The sequence below is a fragment of the Carlito syrichta genome, unplaced genomic scaffold, assembly GCF_000164805.1.
Source record: "Carlito syrichta isolate Samal-C Ts95f unplaced genomic scaffold, Tarsius_syrichta-2.0.1 Scaffold123567, whole genome shotgun sequence".
In the NCBI taxonomy this organism is placed as follows: Eukaryota; Metazoa; Chordata; class Mammalia; order Primates; family Tarsiidae; genus Carlito; species Carlito syrichta.
The window spans coordinates 13,588-37,126 of record NW_007067663.1 but is presented as its reverse complement, the minus strand read 5'-3'; the positions used below and the strand labels follow the sequence as shown (position 1 = coordinate 37,126).

At 42.1% G+C, this 23,539-nt stretch overlaps 1 pseudogene; it reads right to left on the bottom strand.

Annotated features, from left to right (window-relative positions):
- Positions 1-22,421, bottom strand: part of LOC110594678 — a 29,856-nt pseudogene extending 7,435 nt beyond the window's left edge.
- Positions 22,422-23,539: the final 1,118 nt, after the last annotated feature.

Genomic DNA, 23,539 nt, shown 5'->3' with positions numbered 1-23,539 from the left:
GTCCTCAAAGGAAAAGAAATGTTTTGTTGATATGGAAGAGGTGAAACAAAAAACAACAGAAGCACTAAAAGACATCAAAATTGAGGAGTTCAAAAACTGTTCTGAGCAATGTAAAAAGCATCTCGATAAGCACATAGCATCCAAGGGAGAGTACTTTAAGCTGACTGAAGTGTAAACATGTAAGTATAAATACACAATTTTTAATAAACAAATTCCAAATTTTTTTGGAATTCTGTACTTTCCGCTAAATTTTGCTGTGAACCTAAAACTGCCCTAAAGTAACAAAGCAAAAAAATTTTTTTTGAGTCAGAGGCTCACTCTGTCACCCAGGCTAGAGTACAGTGGAACTCTCATTGCCACCGCAGCCTCAACCTGCTGGCCTCATGTGATCCTTCCTCTTCAGTCTTCAAAGTAACTGGAACTACAGGCATGCACCACCACACCCAGCTAATTTTGTTTTATCATAGAGATGAGTCTTACTAAGTTGATCAGGCTGGTCTCGAACCTGTGGACCCAGACAATTCTCTTGCCTCTGCCTCCCAAAGTGCTGGGATTACAGACAAGGGCCACCATGTCCAGTTTAATAAAGTCAATCTTTTAAAATATAGTTGCAATACTTCATTTTAATACCAGAATTGTATTATTCTCAGTATACTTTTTGAAAGCAACAATTATTATTCATTATCACTCAAAACCATTTGAAATGCCTCATTTGTTTTGGGACTCTGGACCAGGTTAAACATTAAAAATGCACATTGCATTCTGTAAAAGTATTAAATTTTATTTTTTGTTTAAAAAGGAAATGTATGTTTACATAAAAATCCCCACACAAATATGTATACTTAAATAGCATTAATGTAATAGCACAATTGTAACAACAACATACAGCATCATCTTTCTTGTAATGCTAATTTATACCATTTGGTCTGAAGAACCAGCAGATGGCGCAGGAACCCAATGACTGGAATGCTTTTAAGCCCTCTACAGATAACTCCAGTCTTGCCCACCTAACCCCACTCCCTAAGCTAAGGCTCTGCTGTTTGGGTGAATCCTGATTGAATAGGGGTGGCCTGTGGGAGCCAAGTCCCATCGTGTGTCCTGTGTTCCTGCTCTCCTCCCTGTTGTCAGGAAAAGAAGGTAAGATTGCAGGATAAAGCATGCTGGAACTTCTGCTAGAGAAACAAGCAAGGAAAAGATGCTTTTATTAAACCCTTAACTGTATACCAGGCCTGGTGTCAAGCCCTCAGCCTGCACCACCTCATTGGACGGCTACAAGTTGCCATAAGTTCATGGGCATCACCATCCTCACTTTACAGGAAAACTGAGGCTCTTGCCACAAGTCCCTGCCCAATGACACCAGTCCCTGAATCCTCAGGAGGGTACTTCACTTGGATTTGCTTTATTTAGGGTCACTCTTCTCAGGAAAGTCACTCATCACCCACACAGGTACTTACTCACTGTTCATCCTCTGATGACAAGCTACTCTAGGGTACCTAAATGGGGAGACAAGGGAGGTGTTAAGATAGCCCAGACAAGAGAAAACTGACTGATCACATGTATAAGATGAAATAAGATCCCTACCTATCACCATACACAAAAATTAACCCTAAATGGATCAAAGACCTAAACATAAAGCCTCAAACTATAAGAACCTTAGAAAATGCAGGAAACACCCTTATGGAAATTGGAACTGGCAATCAATTCCTGATCAAAACCGCAAGTGCCATACGGTAAGAGATTAGACAGACAAGTGGGACCTCAAACTGGCAAGTTTCTGAGAAGTCAAAGAAACCATTATGAAAGTGGGGAGACAGCACACAGAATGGTAAAAAAAATATTTACCAACTGTATATCTGACAAAGCCTAACATCTAGGATCTACAAGGAATTCAAATGTGCCAAAGGAAAAAAAAAACAAACAGTTCATTAAAAAGTAAGCAAAAGACATGAAGAGACACTTCTCAAAAGAAGTTATATGGACACCCAACAGACACATGAAAAAGTGCTCAGCCTCACTCACCATCAGAGAAATATAAATCAAAATCACATTGAGATACCACCTAACCCCTGTAAGAATGGCATTCATTAATAAAACAAACAACAGATGCTGGTGAGGATGTGGAGAAAAAGGAACGCTTCTACACTGCTGGTGGGAATACAAACTTGTACAACCTCTCTGGAAAACAGTCTGGAGATTTCTGAAAGAACTAGAAATTGACCTTTCATATGACCCAGCAATTCCCCTATTGGGAATATACCCAGAGGAACTCAAATTATTCTACGAAAAAGATAACTGCACACATATGTTTGTTGCAGCTCTATTCACAATAGCAAAAACATGGAACCAATCGTGTTGCCCATCGAAGCTGGACTGGATTAAAAAAATGTGGTACATATACACAGTGGAATACTATGCAGCCATAAAGAAGGACAAATATATGGACTTTGCAGAAAATTGGATGGACTTGGAGTCTATCATACTCAGTGATTTATCACAGAAACAAAGAACTGAGTTCCATATGTTCTCACTCATAAGGTGACCTTGAGCAATTATAAAGCTATAAGAAAGTGATTGGCAGTAGTGGAAAACTGTCAGGGGAGGCGGAGTGGGACTGGCAGTTGAGAGAAACTTCTAGAGGAGAGAGGGACATACCTCATCAACAAGGGTACCTGCATGATCAATGTTTGTATACCTAAGCCTGAATTGTACCCCATATCTTTACAATAAATAAATTTTTTAAAAATAAAAAAGAGAAGAAGAAAAAAGGAATCTATCATACCCAGTGATCTATCAAAGAAACAAAGAACAGAGTACTATATGTTCTCACTTATAAGCAGGACTTGAACTATTATCATAATAATACAAGAAAGGGATTGGCAGTTGAGGGAAACTACCAGGGGAGGGAGGGGCACACCTCGTCAACAAGGGTAACTGCCTAATGAACATTTGTATATATAACCCTGAATTGTACACCACATCTTTAAAAGAAAAAAATATAAATCCCAGACATGACCTAGCTCCCCTAGGGAGTATCTTTTTCACATGGGCTGGAAATATTTGGAGAGTGTTATATGGTTCTTTTTTTTTTTTTTGAGTTAGAGTCTCACTCTGTCACCCAGACTGGAGTGCAGTGGCTGCTCCTGGCCACCGCAGCCTCAACCTGCTGGGCTCCAGCAATCCTTCTACCTCAGCCTTCCAAGTAGCTGGAACTACAGGCGTGCGCTACCATGCCCGGCTAATTTTTTGATTTATTGTAGAGATGAGGTCTCGCCAAGTTGCCCAGGCAGGTCTCGAACCCACGGGCTCAGGCAATCCACTCACCTCAGCCTCCCAAAGCATGGGATTACAGGCTGAGCCACCGAGCCCAGCTATGTTATATGGCTCTATGATTTTTTTTCTTTTTGAGTTGGAGTTGCACTCTGTCACCCAGGCAGAGTGCAGTGGCATGCTCACAGCCTCTGCAGCTTAGATCTGCTGGGCTCAGGTGATCCTTCTACCTCAGTCTTCCAAGTAGCTGTAATTACAGGCACCCACTACCATACCTGGCTTATTTTTTTATTTATTGTATAGATGAGGTCTCACCAGGATGTCCATGCTGGTCTCAAACCCCTGAGCTTAAACAATCCTCTCGCCTAGGCATCCCAAGGTTGTTTACGGGCTTGAGCCACTGTGCCAGGACTGGATCTATGACTTTAATATTTTTGCTAAATGGGAATGTGGATGTCTTTCCTAGCTATGATGAGTTTCATTAAGAATGTCTGTCAACCAGCAGTGCCAGAGGCAAGCACTGGTGCTGCCCAGAACTCTGGCTAATACATGGCTCAGATGTCCCCTTCTAGTGCTACAGGGAGTGAGCATGGTCCCTTGTGCAGCAAAGTCAGTGTCCATGAACTAAGGCTTCTGGATTCACTTGGTGACCCACAGGGGTGGCCAAGCCCTTGGCATTTGGTTAGCAGTGAAGACTCTTGAGAAGAGGCTTTATTTCTGTTGTTCTCCCTCACTGCCTGCCCACTTAGAATGTTCCAGGCTCTATGTGTCCACCTAGTGTCTATTAAGCCACTGAACTGCCACAGAAAAAAGCAAGGAGATAACAAAGAAGTAAATAACTAGAGAAAAATGGTCAAATTCCTTTTTTTATTAATTGAGTTGAATTCTCACACTGTTGCCCAGTTTAGAATGCAGTGGCATGCTCCTGGCCACCACAGCCTCGACCTACTGGGCTTGGGTGATCCTTCTGCCTCAGCCTTTCAAGTGGTTGGAACTACAGGTATGTGTCAACACACCCGGCTAATTTTTTGATTTATTGTAGAGATAAGATCACACCAAGTTGCCTAGGCTAGTCTTCAACCCATGGGCTCAGGCAGTCTCACCTTGAGTCTCTTACCTTGGCCTCCCAAAGTGCTGGGATTGTAGGCATGAGCCTCTTAGCCCAGTCAAATGATCAAATTTCATTTTGATGCCTTGGTTTACTGAGTATGAACCTTATTGTTCAGGACAACTCAGTGCCTTTTTTTCTCCCCAGTCACTGAAGAGTCCTGAGGTTTAACCTGGAAAACAGGTTCTTTGGTCATAGAGGGCGCCACATGGTCTCCATTGAGAGTTCTTTTTTTCTGACATTCTTTACAACCCTCCATGCAAGGGTAACATCCTCATATACCTCCAGCCTGAATCCTGCTCTAGAAATTCAGATTTCTATTTCTAACTTTAAAAGACCCATTCCCCTGAAGGTCTTATCGACTCCCCAAGTCAACATTCCTTCCTGGTCCTGCTCCCTGTTGAACGACCTTTTCATTTCCAACTCACACTGAGCAGTTGCCTGGAACAAGGGGGTCTGTGTCCCCTCAAGGTGCACCTACGTCCTACATTTCAGTGATCAAGAGCCAAAAGAAAGACTGATATATGCACCCAACGAGGCAGTCATTTTACAGCAACACTGACCTAACTCCAGGTCATAGAATGCTCTCTTGCTGCAATGAGGGCAGGGGACAATACTGAACAAGACCCCCTTGGGCTGCCTTAAGTCTCTCAGGGTCTGCCTCAGCTCAGCCCCAAGCTGGGCAAGTCTCCCTTGGTGGAGAATACCCTGGGCATCACAACACTACCAAGGGGCAGGATAGAGCCTTAGGCTTAACTTGCTCAGCCCAACAGTGAGCAGGCAGGATGGCATTGAGTTGGGAGTCTGTGATTCCACAGTCATCTAAGTCCAGGGTCTGGAGGGTGACTTCAACTTTCTTGAGAAGAAGTTGTATAGAACTTAAATAGTCAAATGCCACTCAGGCCAAGTCCTTTAGCTGACACACACTTGGGTGCTGGGAGATGCTTTAAGTCTTGTACCATGACTTTTTTGTCACAATCTGTTCCCCATTTACTGTGCATCAGACGGGAGTGTCCCCAGGAAGGTGGGTGACTTACCAGGTCTGGACTCAGTCTGCAGGGTGCTGGGACTTCTCAGAACAGAGCAGTAGCTCCAGACACTGGGAGTTACTCTCTCCTGTGGACCTTCAGAAGTCTTTATGGACCTTCTAAATCACACCTCCCCTTTTCAACTGCCAGCTTCCATCAGAAAACATTTGATTAGATTCCTGAAACTCCACCCAGTTAATCCTGATTCGCTTTTTGGTTTCTCCACATTACTTTATTGAATCACATATTTGTACATGAAAGTAAAAGAAGCCAGTTGCAGTGGATCAAGCCTGTAATCCCAGCACTTTGGGAGGTTGAGGTGAGAGAATGCCTGAGTCTAGGAGTTTGAAACCAACCTGGGCAACTTGGTGAGACATCTACAATAAATCAAATAATTCAAATAAATCAAAACATTACCCAGGCATGGTGGCATGCTCCTGTAGTTCCAGCTCTTTGGAAGACTGAGGCAGAAGGATCATCTCAGCCCAACAGTTCCAGGCTGCAGTGAGCGTGAGCAGTGTGCCACTGCACTCCAGCCTGGGCAACAGAATGAAACTCTGACTCAAATAAGAAAATAAGTTTTGGGGGGACTTTGTTTGTTAGTGCTGATATTTATTCTTATTCCACTGTGGTCTGAGAAGGTGTATGGCTGAATTTCAATCTTATGAAATTTGTTTATGTTTGATTTATGGACGAGGATGTGGTCAATCTTAGAGTACATTCCGTGTGGTGATGAGTAAAATGTATATTCCATGGTTGTTGGGAGGAGTATTCTGTAGATATCGATTAAGTCCATTTGGTCAAGTGTCATGATGAGGTTCCAGATCTCCTTTCTGATTTTGTTTTAATGATCTGTCTAGGGTTGTGAGTAGGGTATTTAAGTCCCCAGCTATGATAGTGTTAGAGTCAGTATCTTTTTTAGGTTTACCTAGAAGCTGCTTTATGAAAGGGTACTCCTATGTTGGCTGCTTCAACATTCATAAGACCATAAATGTAATTAAAAGCATCAACAGATGTAAAACCAAAAACCACAAAATTATAACATTAGATGTGGAAAAAGCTTTTGACAAAATCCAGCACCTCTTTTTGATTAAACCCTCGAACGTCTAGGCATAGATAGAGCATACCTCAAAATAGTAAGAGCCATCTACGTGAAATCCACAACCAGCATACTGCTGAACAGACAGAAATTAGAATCATTTCCCCAGAAAACCAGAACAAGACAAGGATTCCCACTCTCACCTCTTCTTTTCAACATAGTGTTGGAAGTCCTAGCTAGAGTAATCAGACAAGAGAAGGAGATCAGGAGTATCCAAATAGGAAAAGAGGAAGTCAAGTTATCCCTCTTGGCAGATGACATTATTTTATACCTTGAAAACCCAAGAGAATCTGTAAAAAACCTCCTTGCACTGATAAAGAACTTTGGCAAAGTCTCAGGGTGTAGAATCAATGTGCAAAAGACAGTCACATTTCTATACACCAACAATAAACAAACAGAAACCCAAATAAAAAGCACAATCCCATTCATAATAGCCAGAAAAATATCAGATACCTTGGCATCTTCCTAACCAGAGATGCGAAAGACCTTTACAATCAAAACTACAAAACACTGCTCAAAGAAATGAGAGATGACACAAACAAATGGAAAAATATTCCATGTTCATGAACTGGAAGAATCACCATTGTTAAGATGTCCATCCTACCCAAGGAAATCTACAGATTTAATGCAATACCCATTAAATTACCAGCAGTATTCTTCTCGGAACTGGAGATGACAATATAAGAATTCATATGGAAACATATATGACCTCAAATAACCAAAATAATTCTCAGCAAAAAAAAAAAGCAGGAGGTATCACATCCCCAGACTTTAAACTCTATTATAAAGCTACAATAATCAAGATAGCCTGGTATCAATACAAGAACAGACATATAGACCAATGGAACAGGATAGAGTATGCAGAAGCTAAACCTCAATTTCCCTACCAACTCATCTTTGACAAAGCCTCCATCACCAATGACTGGGGAGAGGAGAACCTATTCAGTAAATGGTGCTGGGAAAACTGACTGACTACATGCAGAAGATTCAAGCAAGATCCCCACCTATCACCAGACACAAAAATCAACTCTAAATGGATCAAAGACCTAAATGTAAAACTTCAAACTATAAGAACTTTAGAAAATGCAGGAGACACCCTTATGGAAATTAGAACTGGCAATCAATTCCTGATCAAAACTGCAAGTGCCCATGCCACAAGAGATAAGACAGACAAGTGGGACCTCATCAAAATGACAAGCTTCTGCAAAGGCAAAGAAACCATCAAGAGAGTGTGGAGACAGCCCATAGACTGGGAAAAAATATTCGCTAACTGTATGTCTGACAAAGTCCTAACACTGAGGATCTACAAGGAGCTCAAACATGCCAAAAAGAAAAAACAAACAGCCCCATTACAAAGTGGGCAAAAGATATGAATAGACAGTTCTCAAAAGAAGACATACAATCAGCTAGCAGATATATTTTAAAAATCCTCAACCTCACTAGTCATCAAAGAAATGCAAATTAAAACCACCCTGAGAAACCACCTAACTCCAGTCAGGATGGCCATCATCAATAACAAAAAATAACAGATGCTGGAGAGGATGCAGTGAAAAGGGAACACTTCTACACTCTTGGTGGGAGTGTAAACTAGTACAACCTCTGTGGAAAACAGTGTGGCGATTCCTAAAAGATCTAAAAATTGACCTTCCATATGACCCGGCAATCCCCCTGCTGGGAATATACCTGGAAGAACTCAAATCACTCTACAAAAATGATACCTGCACACATACGTTTATCGCAGCATTGTTCAAAGTAGCAAGAACATGAAACAAACTGTGCTGCCCATCAAAAGAGGACTGGCTAAAGAAAATGTGATACATGTACACAATGGAATATTACGCAGCCATAAAGAAGAACAAAATCATGAACTTCACAGCAACCTGGATGGACTTAGAGTCTGTAATACTGAGTGATCTTTCACAAAAACAAAGAACTGAGTATCACATGTTCTTACTCATAAGTAGACCTTGGACAATTATTGCAATACTATAAGAAAATGATTGGGAGTAGTGAGAAACTGCCCAGAGGGGGGTGGGTAAGTGGGATTGGCAGTAGTGGGAGGCTGCCTGGTGAAGGGGGGGCATACCTCATCAACAAGGGTACCTGCATAATGAAAATTTGTATGCCTAAACCTGAATTGTACCCCACATCTTTATAATAAAGAAATTAAAAGTAAAAAAAAAGAAAGTCAAATAATTAGTGATAGGGTGAGAATACAGGATTCATTCAGGGATTCACTCCACAGACGTGGAGGGAGTTTTAGTAATATTGAGGCAGGGTAACTAGCACAGATTTGACATAGATACATCTCCCATAGGTAGGTTTTAGGAAGTGTTCAGAAATTTTTTAAATTAATATTTACCTCAGGCCAAGCTCCACCCTCTGAGCTAATCAAAAGAAAATCCCATATGGGAACTTCATAATCCTGAGTGTAAGACAAGGAAAGACTTAATCTGCTCCAACATTAGGCTGAAAAGTCAGAACTTTGATGAAGAATACTTCACCACATCAATATTATGAAAATATTCCAGATCAAAGCAGATTCATGAAGACAGCAATGTCATCTCCTAAGAAAACTATCAAAATCTCTGTGTATCAAAGGTCACCTCCGTTTTATGTTTCCTAACATAGCAGATCATATGCTCACTCAGGTGGAAGGGAGGTACCACTGAGGGTGTGATTGATCTAAGACTACTGTCAAGACTACTCTGTAGGAAATCAAGTCAAAACAACCATGATAAATTAGGGTGGGGCCTGGGCAGGGTGGAGCTTGGTGCTCTTAATGGGCAGGAACCAAGACGTGGTAAATATCTCCAGATTTTTGCAGGAGGAGTGGAGAAAGAATTGAAAGCTTTTGCCTAGACTGAGTTTAAAAATTTTAAGGGACCTGGCATGGTGCCTCGCTCCTATAATCCCAGCCTTTGGGAGGCAGAGGTGGGAGGATTGCCTGAGCTCACGGGTTCAAGACCAGCCTGGGCAATTTGGCGTGACCTCACCTCTACAATAAATCAGAAAATTAGCTGGGTGTGGTGGCTTGTACCTATGACTCCAGTTACTTGAAAGACTGAGGTGGACAGGTCACCTAAGCCCTGTAGGTCGAGACTGTGGTAGCCTAGAACATGCCACTGCACTCCAGTCCAGGCAACAGATTGAGACTCCTACTAAAAAAACAAAAATTATAAGGGAAGTAACTATGAAAGAGAGGTTGTAGACTCTTACAGTTCCACATGATCTTTAGAAAAAGAGAGGTTCAATGTTCAGTTTCCCACAGGAGGTTAAGAGTATTTTCTCCCAAATTGATGGATTCCACTCAACCAACCAACTGGAGAATATTAAATCTGAGTTTGTGAGCTAGGGCAGAGGCCATAGGGCTGCACAGAGACAGATCTGAGAAGTGAGAAATTTCCAAGTCTGGAAGCCACCCAGGGTGGAAGATGTGGACTCCCCCAAGTGATGGAAAGAAATGGACATGCAAATGTTTGTTTCCCGGTCATGATGGCACTGTCCCTTGGAGACCTTTTTTTTTAGACTCAGGATGCTTCCCACAGTGGGACATTTTCCAGGCAGCCATCAGCCTCACTCATTTCTAGGTCCCTTTAGCAAGTAAGATCAAAATTTGAGGCTAAAATTTTTTAAAGGAGATTTGAGTTTAAAGAGTTTATTACACAGTCATTTGTGTCAGACCCTGACAAAATTAAGGAAGAGAAGGCCATGACGGGAGATTCTCTGACACATATGTCTGATAGCTAGGACTATCACCAAAGACTCTGCAAAATACACACCTTTTCTCAAAATCCACCATCACTTTACACAAAAAAAAATTTCTATGAGAATGTCTGCCCAGCAACTGTCCATGTAAACTGGACTGATGATATTCTTACTTTTGACCCTTGCAGCCAAGGATAATATTTTTAAATGGATGATCCTTATGGAATCCTCCTTGTTTTCCCTCTAAGAAATCTTGTTTCCTTATTCCTTCCCTGAATACACCCACCTAATTTCCTTTTTCTTCCCCTCTCTCTCTCTCTCTCTCATTCTCTCTCCCTCCCTCCCTCCCTCCCTCCCTCTCTCTCTCTCTCTCTCTCTCTCTCTCTCTCTCTCTCTCTCTCTCAAGTTGGAGCCTCCCTGCTGTCCAGGCTGATATGCAATGGCATGCTCATGGCCACCACAGCCTCGACCTGCCAGACTCTGTTGAACCTTCTGCCTCAGCCTCCAAGTAGCTGGGACTACAGGCATGGACCATCATGCCCAGCTAACTTTATTTGATTTGGAGACAGAGGGAGATTCACACTCAAAAAAAAGAAAGAAGATGAGGTCTTGCCAAGTTGCACAAACTGGTCTCAAACTCATGTGTTCAGGCAATCCTCTCACCTTGGCCTCCCAATGTGCTAGGATTATAGGCATGAGCCACCATACTCAGCCTAATTTCATTTTCTTCTAGAGTGCCAGCTGAGCATGATGGCACGTGCCTGCAGCTCCAGCTGTTCAGAAGCCTGAGGCAGAAAGAATGCTTGAGCCCAGGAGTTTGAAGCTGCAGTGAACTATGACATTGGCTTCAAAGCACATACCAAAACAAAACTACAAACAAAAAACTATGTACTTACATCAAGTAATTTATCAGAAATGTAATAATTAACCCAAATCCTTTTTACATTTCTGTGACCTAAAATCCTTGGTATAAACTAATTTTTAAAATGTTGGTTAAAAAAATAGAAATATCTTCTTAACTGTCAGCTTTCATTTTTTTTCCTAGGGGTATTGCCCAGTGTCATTATGTTTGTCTCTAGTAGGTACATAAGATTTTAAATCCAGTCTTGAAAGCCAAATGATCTTTGTGTGTATAACTCTTTGATGAACAAGACTAGTTAATATTGTCAATTTAATGAAAATAGCTGAATTTTCTGAGTTATCAGCTGAATTGTCTGAGTAATCCATATATTTAACTTTAAGATTCTTACCTGAGTGAATATCTGATAGTCACATGCTATAAAAATGGTTAATAGAAAAGATAACTTCAAATAATGATTGGCCAATGCAGTGGTTCATGCCTGTAATCCCAGGACTTTGGGAGGTAGAGATGAGAGGATTGACTGAGCTCAGGGGGTTCAAGACCTGCCTGGGCAATTTGACAAGACCTCATCTCCACAAGAAAATTTTTTTAAAACATTAGCCAAGTGTGGTGAAATGTGCCTGTAGTTCCAGCTACTTGGAAGATTGAAGTAGAAGGATTGCCGAGCCCAGAAGGTTGAGGCTACGGTGGCCGTGAGTGTGCCACTGCACACCAGCTTGGGTGACAGAGGGAGATTCAAACTCAAAAAAAAGAAAGAATGACTTGCTGTATCTAATAACTCAGTTTAATAAATATCCTAGGTATCATTGTTAAAAATTTATTAAATCAATATAAATGGGATACACATTTGTATATAAACTTTTATGTAATTTGAAAGTTATGTTATTTAACCACATAATACATACTACTTTAATTTCTGGGTCATTTCCCAAAGTTATAAAAGTGGAGACAATAACTACTGAACACAGTTTCTAATTTATTTTATTTGGTTTCTTTAATATTATAAAATAGATATTTGGATCTGTTTTCATATGGTCTGTTTGCATATTAAAAGATTATTCTATGAGGAAGTCTATAAGTCTAGAAATTATAAGATGTATATTTTCTGAGTGCTGTGGCTCACACCTGTAATCCCAGCAATTTGGGAGGCAGAGGTGAGAGAATTACCTGAGTCCAGGGGTTCAAGACCAGCCTGGGCAACTTGGTGAAATCTTGTCTCTCAAAACATCAGCCATGTGTAGTGGTGCATGCCTGCGGTTCTGGCTCCTTGGATGGCTAATGTGGAAAGGTCACTTGAGCCCAGCAGGTCTGGGCTGTGTTGCCATGATGGTGCCACTGCACTCCAGTCTGGGTGAGAGAGTGAGTTTCTGACTCCAAATTTTTAAAAAGATGAATATTTATAGCTGCTAGTTCATGCCAAACAATTCATAATTGCTTACTTGTTAGCTTTTTATTTTCACATGAAATTAAACTTGCTAAAAGTTAACAATTCTAATTAATATTTGTACTTCTATACTTAAAGTATACAGGAAGAAAATTCGTATGTTTTAATAAGAAAAATGATAAGAAAGGCATAAAAATATGTTCTTTTATTAAGGCAAATGAATGATTTTATCTATTTTATATGTTATTTAACAATTGCTTTTGAAATGTACATTTAAATTGTACTCCACATCTTTAAAATAATAAACAAATTTAAAAATTTAAAAATGAAATGTAGATTTAGAAAAAAATAACAGTAACTAGAAGGCATACAGAGAAAGGAATAAGTATGAAGCTGTGTTTTTTAAAAGAAAGTAAAAAAGAGGAAGAAAATTATTTTTGTAGGAAGAAGAATTTTGTGTGGTCAAAATATAAAGAAAAGAAGAAAATTAATTTTTGAACTAAAGTAAAATGTTTGGCTATTAAAAAGAAAGCTTTTAAGTTCTGTGTAAGTCGTTGAAGATCTGAGGAAGTTGGAATAAAGCTAGTGAAAGTTGAATCTTATGAGAGAAATTTTGTGTTTCAAGTTGGCTTTAGTTAAGAAGGAATTATTTGTAAGTTTTTCCAAAAATTGAGCATGGGTACACTGATACAAAATAAAAATCTCATTCTCTATGCAACCAGCATTTTTTGGAGTACTGGTTTGCAATTAAAAAGAAATTGCATGTGGTCTTAACCTTTAATTCTGATATCCATTTCTTTATAATTTTAAAGAAACTTTGAACATCTAAACTGCAGCTTTTTTCCTTTACACTTTCCATTTACTTTCCCTTATTTCAGGTTACAAATGCTATCTTTTAAAATTTAAAGTAATTATATCATCTCTCAAAATAGAGTTTTTCAGCTGGATGCGGTGGCTCATACCTGTAATCCCAGCACTTTGAGAGGCTGAAGTGAGAGGATTGCTTGATCCCATAGGTTCAAGACAAGCCTGGGCAACTTGGCGAGATCTCATCTCTACAATAAATCAAAAAATTAGCCCAGCCTGGTGGTGAGTGCCTGTAGTTCCGCTACTTGGAAGGCTGAGGTAAAAGGATAGCCTGAGCCCAGCAGGTCGAGGCTGCAGAGGACGTGAGCATGCCACTGCACTCCAACCTGGGTGACAGTGAGACTCTGACTCAAAAAAAAAAAAAGTACAGACAAAAAACACTTAACCTGGCTTGAACTTAAATAAAATGAGTTTAAAACTGATATTAAGCCGTGTGTGGTGGCTCACATCTGAAATTCCAGTACTTTGGGAGGCCAAGACAAGAGGATTGCCCAAGTCCATGGACTCAAGACCAGCCCAGGAACAATGACAAGATCTTATCTCCCCCACAGGAAAAGCAACTGTCCAAAAGGTGTCAGTTCTTCAGGTGTGAGATACAAATATTGAAAATGAATTATGTGCCTATGATTTTAGTATTTTACTCAAAGAAAATCTGAATTTCTATATTGGCCATAACTACTTTTATTTTTTAAACAGCCTCTACCCACCATAAGGACACTCATGGGTTGATGAGGCCCATAGGCAAATATAGTCTGGTGGTCACTTCCCAGAGCAGGGGCCACACCTTAAACAGTAAAGGCCTTTCCAACACAGACAGAGTCTGGTTACCAGTGAGGGTGCCTAGAGTTACCCTGGGAAGAAAGGACTTTCCTCTAGTGGCCCATGCTCTCTGTGCTCTCTGCCCACCTACAATGTTCCAGGCAATGTGCGTATTAACCCACTAAGTGCCTACAGAAATAAGCAAGAAGGTAACGGATACTCAGAACATATCCAGATGGCTATCTGGATTACAGGTATGAGCCACCGCATCCAGCTGAAAAACTCTATTTTGAGAGATATTATTACTTTAAATTTTAAAAGATAGCCAGTTGACACGAGATTCCCTTTACTTCTGATCATTTCTTTGCATTCATCTCTGCAGGGGGAACTTTCTACATGAACTACTCCAGCCTGAATTTCACTCCAGAAATGAAGATTCCTTTTGCTGCCTTCATAGGACCCATAGCCCGATGGTCTCAGCAACTCTCCACATCAACATTTCCCCTCCATTCCTGGCCCTTGCGGCATCATCTTCCTTTTTCCATTCACAGTGAGCAGGTGCCTGAAACAATGGTTTCTGTGCTCCTTTTAAGGTGCAGCAACATCCTAGGGATCACCATCCCCATAACCCCGATGATAGGTGTGATTTATTGATCCTGCCAAGAGGCACATGCCAACAACAGATTGAGGGCATACAGGTTATACCCACATGCCATTTGGAAACAGAGAAGGCAGGGAAACCCATAAAACATGATCTTCTTAGGATCCCTTCTGCCTCGCAGAGTCATCCTTACCTTAGCCACAAGCCAGGAAAGGAGATCCCAGTGGACATGACATTCATTGTCACAACTCTCGAGAGGGACATGATACAGCTCTATGCTTAACTGACTCATTCCGATCGTTTGGCACAGCAAGTTCTTCAGGGCGGCCATGGACATGCCATTTCCCTGAAGCCAGAAGGTCCTGAGATTGGAGCAGTGCTTCAGGACAGGAGGGATGAGGTTGAGTTCAGAGCCTGTGATCCCACAGCACTCTAACAGCAGGGTCTGAAGTGTGGGAGAAACACTGTCTAGCAACACTTGGATCCAGGTCCCACAGTGATCCATCTCCTTTAGTTTTGTGACGAGGGGCATCGGAAAAGATGTTTCCACTCCCGTTCCTTCAACTTGACTTCAGTGATGGCCAAGCCCTGCAAGGGGGTCTTGAGGCTCCTTGGGAGAGAGCAAGCAGTCAGTTCTGGAGAATGGCACTAGCTAGAGGATGCCAGTTGGGGATAAGCTCAATGGAGGAGAATGTTTCACGTTCTCATCTGGTGGTCAACACCCTGGGTGCTGTGTGCAAAACAGTCTGTGCATGCAAAACAGTACCATGGTGAGCAGAGACCTTTCTCCATTTATCATGAAACAGGGTGAAGTCCAGAACCTCAAGCTTCCTTTTCTCATCTGTCAGGCAGAAAACCGTATCTCTGGGCCACAGAAGCCCAGAGTGGGAGATATGCATGCAGGACATACTCAGGCAGGATCTAGGAACATCAGTTCAAGTTCTAGCCTGCAAAGGCTCCCTGAAATGCCCGAGGCACCAGCAAACCATCCATCACTTCTACCACTCTTCATTCCTGCTCCCTCACTCTCTAGTCCAGAATCACCCATTTCCCACCCAGTAATTACCTTACCTCAAGCTTCAGACACATTTTTACAGATGGGAAGTTGAAAGCAGGCCAATTCATGTTCACCAAGCCACTGAGAACAGAGTTTCTATTTGAAATGTGCAGGTTCGGTGGGCTTTCCCTTCTTCAATGCCCCCATCCATGACCTTCATCCCATTAGCTTTGACACAATTCCCGAAGGGTTCAAAATCCCCCACTAACTAGATCTGAATCCCTCAGTAAGAAGCTCTCCAGCATGGTGCCTCTTTCTCCAGCATCTACCCAGTTTATCCCACTACCTTTTGGGGGGTAATCATGTGATAGTCACTGCAAGACAATATGTTGACATTCTATAGTTTTCTTCCCTGTGACATCACCAGCGGCTGCACACAGCAGATTCCCTTTAGTGTTTACTGTGACAAAGAAAGGCTTTGCCCTGGTCTACAGAGACAGCTCCCCATCCTTCCTCACCTGAGCAGCAGGTCAAGGTTATTTGTGAGGAAGGTGACCTGGTGCAAATAAAGCTCCTGGAGGCAATCCAGCTGGAGGAACTGAGAGGCGATTTGGGTCCTAAAGGGCTCCTCTCTCCCTGGGTCATTACCACAAGGAGCACTGACTTGTTGGAAATAGAGTTTGTGAAGACTACTCATCTGGCCCAAATAATGGGCAAGATTTTCCCAACTCAAAAAACTCCAGAGTGCCAGTCATTTCCACCTCCAGAATAGTGTCCAGCTCCACATTTCCAATAACTCCCTGAGAATGAGGATGGGAAACTCAGAAGTCTTCAGATTTCTATAGCACAGGTGTAAACCTTTTCTCCACTTGACCAATTGAACAAGGTAGGTAAGGAAAACATCCAGAGCATAGTCCCAGGTGCGAAGGTCTATCACCACCTTCCAGGGCTGCTGCCTTTCCATCCTCAGACAGTCCTCCACTGTTCACCTCCTGCTCCCTGCCATTGGGGAAGAGAAAAGAGCCCTTGCCCTAGACCACATCTTCCAGAAGTTGTCATCAACATTCCATAAATCCAGCACTTCAAATTTGCAACTCCTGTGGGGAAAACAGTGGAGAGGTTCGTGATTTAGGCAAGGATGCATCTCTCTTTGGGATTTTTTATTTTTATTTTATTGAGTTGAAGTCTTGCTCTGTCACCCAGTATGGAGCCGAGCCTCGACCTGCTGGACTCAGGCAATCCCTCCATGTCAGCCTTTCAAGTAGCTGGAACTACAGATACACACCATCCAACCCAGCTAATTTTTTAAAAATTTATTTTCGATATGAGATCTCACCTAGTTGCCAAGGCTGGACTTGAACTTCTGGGCTCAAGCAATCCTCTCACCTCCACCTCCCAAAGTGCTGGGATTACAGGCCTTAGCCACTATGCCCAGCCTCCCACCTGAACTTTGACTCCATATTCCGAACACCAGCTGCTTCCATCCTCCCCTCTGTTCCCTCTCTGACTGTTCTCTACCTCTTTTCCCTGTGGACCATGGCAAGTTCCCACTTCCAGTACCATTAGCACCCACTGGGAGGAAACAGGTTCCTATTCCCTTAGAGGTCTCCCCATGACAAAAGGTCATGCTCCCTGGAGCTCTTTTCCAGACATAGTTCAGCAATGATCAAGGTGTCTGCGAGCTTCTTTACAGGAACCTCTACAAATATTGTGCCCATCAGCCCTCCAATCTCTCTGGCACAACTGACCCTTCCCTGGACTCCTGGGCCCTCCCTACCAGGTCACCTGGATCACCTCACCTGAGGAAAACTTTCTGGGCAAGCAGCTCATCAAGTGCATCCAGCATAAGTAGTAAGATCTCCAGTTCAGGACTCCTCATCAGAGCCTATAGAGGGAGATAGGGGAAGGGCCAAGCCTGCACCATTGCCTTCAGGGTCTGTCTTTGTCTCCAGTTGAAGGCCTTCATGAACAGTGGGGGGGGAAGAGTTCCTTTGCAGCTCCTCCACAGCAGGGAGTGTCAAGGTCCCATCCTTCAGTGGCCTCCCTGCTGCCAGTTCCATGAGTCTAGGTGGAATCACCATGTTTCTACGGAGTGAACTATAAGGAAAAACTCTAGAGGACAAATCCAGAGAAAGGCATTCTTCTCAGGCAATCTCTTGCAACCTTGTCTTTCCCTAAGGCCAATGTCACTCCTCTGGAAAAGGGGAAAAATCCTCAGTTTTCCCCAATTTCACTTTGTACTAAGTGGCTGTTAGGTTATAGTTCTGCCCCTGCTGGCACCAGGACAAAAGAGGGAAAGATGACCATTACCCAGTTAGTCTTCACCCATTGCTGCACTCTCATCCAGCATCACTGGGAAGTGTTATTGAGGCTCCTGAAAGCTAAGTTCCTCATCTCTACTGAGCTGGAGTCTCAGTCTGTTATCTAGGCTGGAGTGCAGTGGCTTATTCACAACCACTGTAGTCTTGACCTCCTTGACCCATGCTATCCTTCTAACTCAGCCTTCCAAGTAGCTGGAATCACAGACATTCACCACAACACCTGGATAATAATTTTCTTGTTTATTGTAAAGACAAGGTCTCACCAAGCTAACCAGGCTGGTCTCGAGCCACTTAGCTTAGGCAATCCTCTCACCTCCAACTCTCAATGTTGGGATTACAGGCATAAGCCCTGCCCAGCTTATCTCCACTCTTTGAGCACACCCTTCCTCTCATTTAAGGCCATAAATCATGGAAATGGAGTGTCATTAATCCCCATACAACCTATATTTTCAGTTTTCATATTAACCTTGTTGGGAAAGACAGAAAGCACTGCATCATATAGGTGCCATTTTAAAAAATAAAAACATAGTCATGAGGCTGGGCAGAGTGGCTCATGCCTGTAATCTTGGCACATTGAGAGGCCAAGGTGGGAGGATTGCTTGAGCCCAGGAGTTCAAGACCAGCTTTGGCAAAATAGCGGGTACCTCATCTTCACTAGACATTGAAATATTGGGACCAGGCACAGTGGCTCACACCTATAATCCCATCACTTTGGAAGGTCGAGGTGAGAGGACTGCCTGAGCCCAGTAAGCCAAGGCTGCTGTGATGGTGAGCATTCCACTGCATTCCATCCTGGGTGACAGAGTGAGACTCCAACAGAAAAAGAAAGAAATTTTAAAAATAGGCCAGGTGCAATGGCTCATGCCTATAATCCCAGCACCTGGGAGACCAAGGCCCCCAGGTTTGAGACCTGCCTGGGTATCTTGATGAGATCTTATCTCTATAATAAATTTTAAAAATTAGCCAGACATGGTGGTGCAGGCTTGTAGTTCCAGTTACTTGAATGACTGAGATGGAAGGAACACCTGAGCCCAGTAGTTCAAGGCTGCAGTAGCCAGGAGCATGCCACTCCCCTCCAGCCTGGACGACAGAATGAGACTCCAACTTTAAAAAAAAAATAGTCATAAGTAATTGTAAACATGATGTAGGTTGGGTCCAGTGGCTTATGCCTATAATCCCAACACTTTGGGAGGTGAAGGTGAGAGGATTGCCTGAGCCCACGGGTTCAAGACCAGCCCTAGCAACTTGGTAAGACTTCATCTCTACAATAAAGCAAAAAAAATTAGCTGGGCATGGTGATGCATGCCTGTAGTTCCAGCTCCTTGGAAGGCTGAGGCAGAAGGATTGCCTGAGCCCAGCAGGTTGAGGCTGTGGAGGCCATGAGCATGCCACTGCACTCCAGTCTGAGTGACCGAGTGAGACTCCAACTGAAAAGAAAAAAAGAAAGAACAAATGAAAGAAAGAAAGAAAGAAAAGTTTTAGCAAGGAGAAGTTAAGGGGGAAAAAAACCTCCACCAGCTGCATTCCTAAGTATTGATAACACCTGTCTTGTATCCTTGGTATTGTCAGGCAACCAGTTCTGTGACTTCAGGGACTTCAGTCTCTGGTAGGCTGGTGGGCAGTCACAAAAGTCTGATTACTATTAGACTCTAAGCACTTTTAGTAGTAAAGACTCCAGATCCAGGCTGATTAATTTAGTTTCACAATGGGCTCAGTGGTCATTGACTGTGCAGCCTTATACAACTTGCTCAATCTCTCTGGGCCTCAGTCACTCGACCGTAAAAAGGGAATAATAACAATATCAACACCCCAGAGGTGCTATGAATTAATCTATTAAAGTCTTTTTAACTGTTTGACATATGACAAGCAATATTATTTTTATTGATATTATTATCATATCTTGAAACATGTTGCTATGTAAAAATATTAAGTGATTAGAAGCCCTTGTATTCCCTTGTTGTTATGGGAAAATAATCATAACAGCACGTCTGTTGACTCTTCAAAATGACCTGGATAGGACCAATAATTGCCATGCCTATCTATGACACCATACACCATACTGTGTATGTGAAATAAAATAATTGCACACATAAAATGATACTACATATTTTAGAAGGAAACATGCAAATTCAAGCCTGGGTGAAATAGCAGAGGAGAGGAATGGGATGAATAATGGATATTAAAGGAGAAATTATAGACTTACACACACATACAAGAGAGGGGTTTTTCATGATAGTGAATCATGAAATCTATTTAGAATTCTTGCAGTAGTATGTCTGTTCTCAAGACAGGTTAAGGCTTAAATTATTAAAAAATGTGCTTCCTGTGTGGGACATCCCTGGAGAAATCTCCAGTGATGGAATTCACTTGACTGAATAGGTTGTCAAACAGTTAAATAAAATTTTACAAACACAATGGCACTGAGGGATAAACTGTGACTTTTTTTCCAGTAGGAATGCAACCTTATGTCTTTCTTTTCTTTCTTTTTTTTTCTTTTTGGCAGAGTCTCACTCTGTTGCCCAGGCTAGAGTGCAGTGGTACCATCATGACTCACCTTGAACTTCTGGGCCCAAGCTCTTCTCCTGCCTTGGGCCAAGTATATGAGACTACAGGTGTGCTCTATCACACTTGACTAATTTTTAAAATTTTTTTGTATAAATAAGCTATGTAACCTAGGCTGGCCTCCAACTCCTGGGCTTGAGTGATCCTCTAGCCTTTGTCTCCCAAAGGTCAGAACCAGACTAGTGCACCCAGCCTTATGTCTTTCTTTTTTTAAGTTTTAACACAAAGTTTATTAGAGAAAGAAGGTAGAAAAGAAAGTGTGACATACCAGAGCTGGTGTGGGCAAAAGAAAACCACCTATGTCTTTCTTATAATTTATTTTTTTCATTAAAAGCACATCTTCTTTGGCATATCTTATTGCCAGAATTATGTATTAACTGGAATCCTTATTCTTAGTAACCTTAAATTTGGATTAAAACCTAGAAATCAAGAAATCCTGTGATGTCTATTAGATATCAGCATTTCATTGATGAGACCCATTCCACAATTCTTAGAAATACAATAGCCATTTCTTGTTGAAATTGGCCCAGACATCTAATGAGTACCTAAAATAATTTAAAGATGTCAAACCATATAAAAACCTTGCCCATAAGCATTCTCTTATTTTTATTTGTTCCACTCATTCATTTTTTAGCAGTTTACTTAGATTATTTATGAAAACTGAGACATTAGATAAAGTTAGTCATCACTTTAAGTTATTTCCTGGTTAACCATTTTCAAAAGTCTGTGGAAATCAGCTGTCACCTAAGAACCTTAAAGTTAAATACAATGGGTATTTTGCCAGTAACTCAAAAGATTCAACTGTTTTTCATGAACCAACAATCTTAAATCAGTCTTACTTGTCCAAAAAAGTCATACACAGATCACTCTATTTTTGGTTGGGTTGATAGTGCCTGAACCATCATTCTCCATCTTCTGGAAAGGTTGAATGGACAAATGGTGACTTGAAAATAAAAGTAGCTCAACTCACAAAGAAGACTGGATTCCTTTAACCAAAAGTTTTTCCCCTGGAGTTAATGACAATTACATCATCCCCTACAAGAAAACACAGACTGGCCCATTATGATATAAATACTGGAAAACCTCTGCCTTTGATAGCAAAACACCATGTATCATCTATACTTGATAGTTCTAATATGATTCAATTCTGAGAGGCCTGGATGTATTATACCAAAGTAGATTTTCACCAGGTTGAGAAGACTTTCCATGAATTCCCTACTATTGATGACCCCACCTTCATGACCTAGAACCTGGAAATTGGGTCTTTTAGAGGTGACAGGACAAGAAAACTACCCTTGAGCATCATAGGAAGGGACCAGCTCAGGTGCCATAAAATTAAGGATGTCCAAGAAAATGCCTTCCCTAGAAACATACTCATTACAAAGTAGACAGCTCTCTCAGGACGATGGACCAAGACTCCAGTTGACTTATTTGCTTTGATTAAGACTTTGATGTTGACTTCTGGCAAGATGGCAACAGGGCAACCCAGTTTGTGAAAACCTCTGCAAAGGAGAACTGCAGTGGGTCTCTGACTCTTGCCCCGGGGGCTACGACCCCAACATCGCAGCCTGCTCTTCATACGGAGCTCAGCCGTTGCCACTGCTGGGGCATCGCAGCAGTCTGGACAGCCACTGCAGTGCAGATGCCGCCACTGCAGCTGCCGCAGCCGCCGCAACCACCACCACCGCTGCCAGTAGCACATCGCACCACCCAGGTTGGAGGCGATCCACAACTTCAGTCCTTGAAGCCCCTTCAGGGAAGATCTGCTGGGATCACTGCCACATCTCCTGCGACCAAGACGTCCTGCCCACCGTAAGTCTCCTGCCGTCTGCCCTGAAGCAGACAGCCATCTTGCCATCTTCAGCCTCTGCCGTCCCTGTCCGGCCCCACCCACTCTGGGGTGAGCAGCTGAGATAGCATCACCTGCTGGCGATTCAAGGGAGTAAACCTATAGCCCCACTGCATGGACAGATTCCAAGGCAGTGGGAAGTGGGACACACCTGTCAGCGAATACCAGGATCTGCAGATAGATTTTGAATCACAGCTCCCCCCTTAAGTAAATCTCAAAACAGCAAAAAGGACCACCCCCAACCTACTGTGCAACTCCAGAATTGAACAAAGTAAGAGGGCATACATAAAGAATAGGAGATTGAACAAACAGAAGTAAAACCAATCCCTTTACCCCCAAATAACAGAATTAAAGAAGACGGTGACGTGGTGGGAAGGAAAAAGTGTAGGGAGGGGAAAAAACCACACAAGTGAAGAAAAACCAAAAGAAGAATATACGTCTCACACAGACCCCTGGGAGATCAGACACTGAGAAAACAGATTCTGGAACACAAACACTGAAGAGCCCCCAGAATGACTGGTTACATGCAACACACCCAGACATCAAGACATTAATGGAAAGAATTTAAAAAATTGAGGAGAGACAAGAGAAAAATAAGAAGGAGCTGATGTCAGAAATGACAGCAGTAAAGAATACTGTGATGGAAATGAATAACAGACTAATAAGCATGGAAAGAAGAATCAGCCAAGCAGAAGAAAGAATCTCAGAGCTTGAAGACCAAAACACAGAACTAACCCAAACTGTCAAAAGCATAGAAAAGAAGTTCAAAAAGACAGAACAAAACCTGCAAGAGATGAATGATCACATCAAGAGACCAAACCTAAGAGTAATTGGGCTTCCTGGGGCAGAGAGAGAAACAGAAGCCACACTGGAACAAAGATTTCATGAAATCCTTCAAGAAAACTTCCCTCATCTCATCAAGGATGAAAAAATTCAAACACAAGAGATTCAAAGAACCCCTGCAAGACAACAAATGAGAAGACCAACTCCCAGACACATAATAATTCGCCTAAACAAAGTAGCTATAAAAGGAAAAATCCTAAAGGCAGCAAGAGAAAAAGGCCAGACTACCTACTAGGGAAAACCAATTAGAATAGCAGCAGATTTATCCACAGAAACCCTTCAGG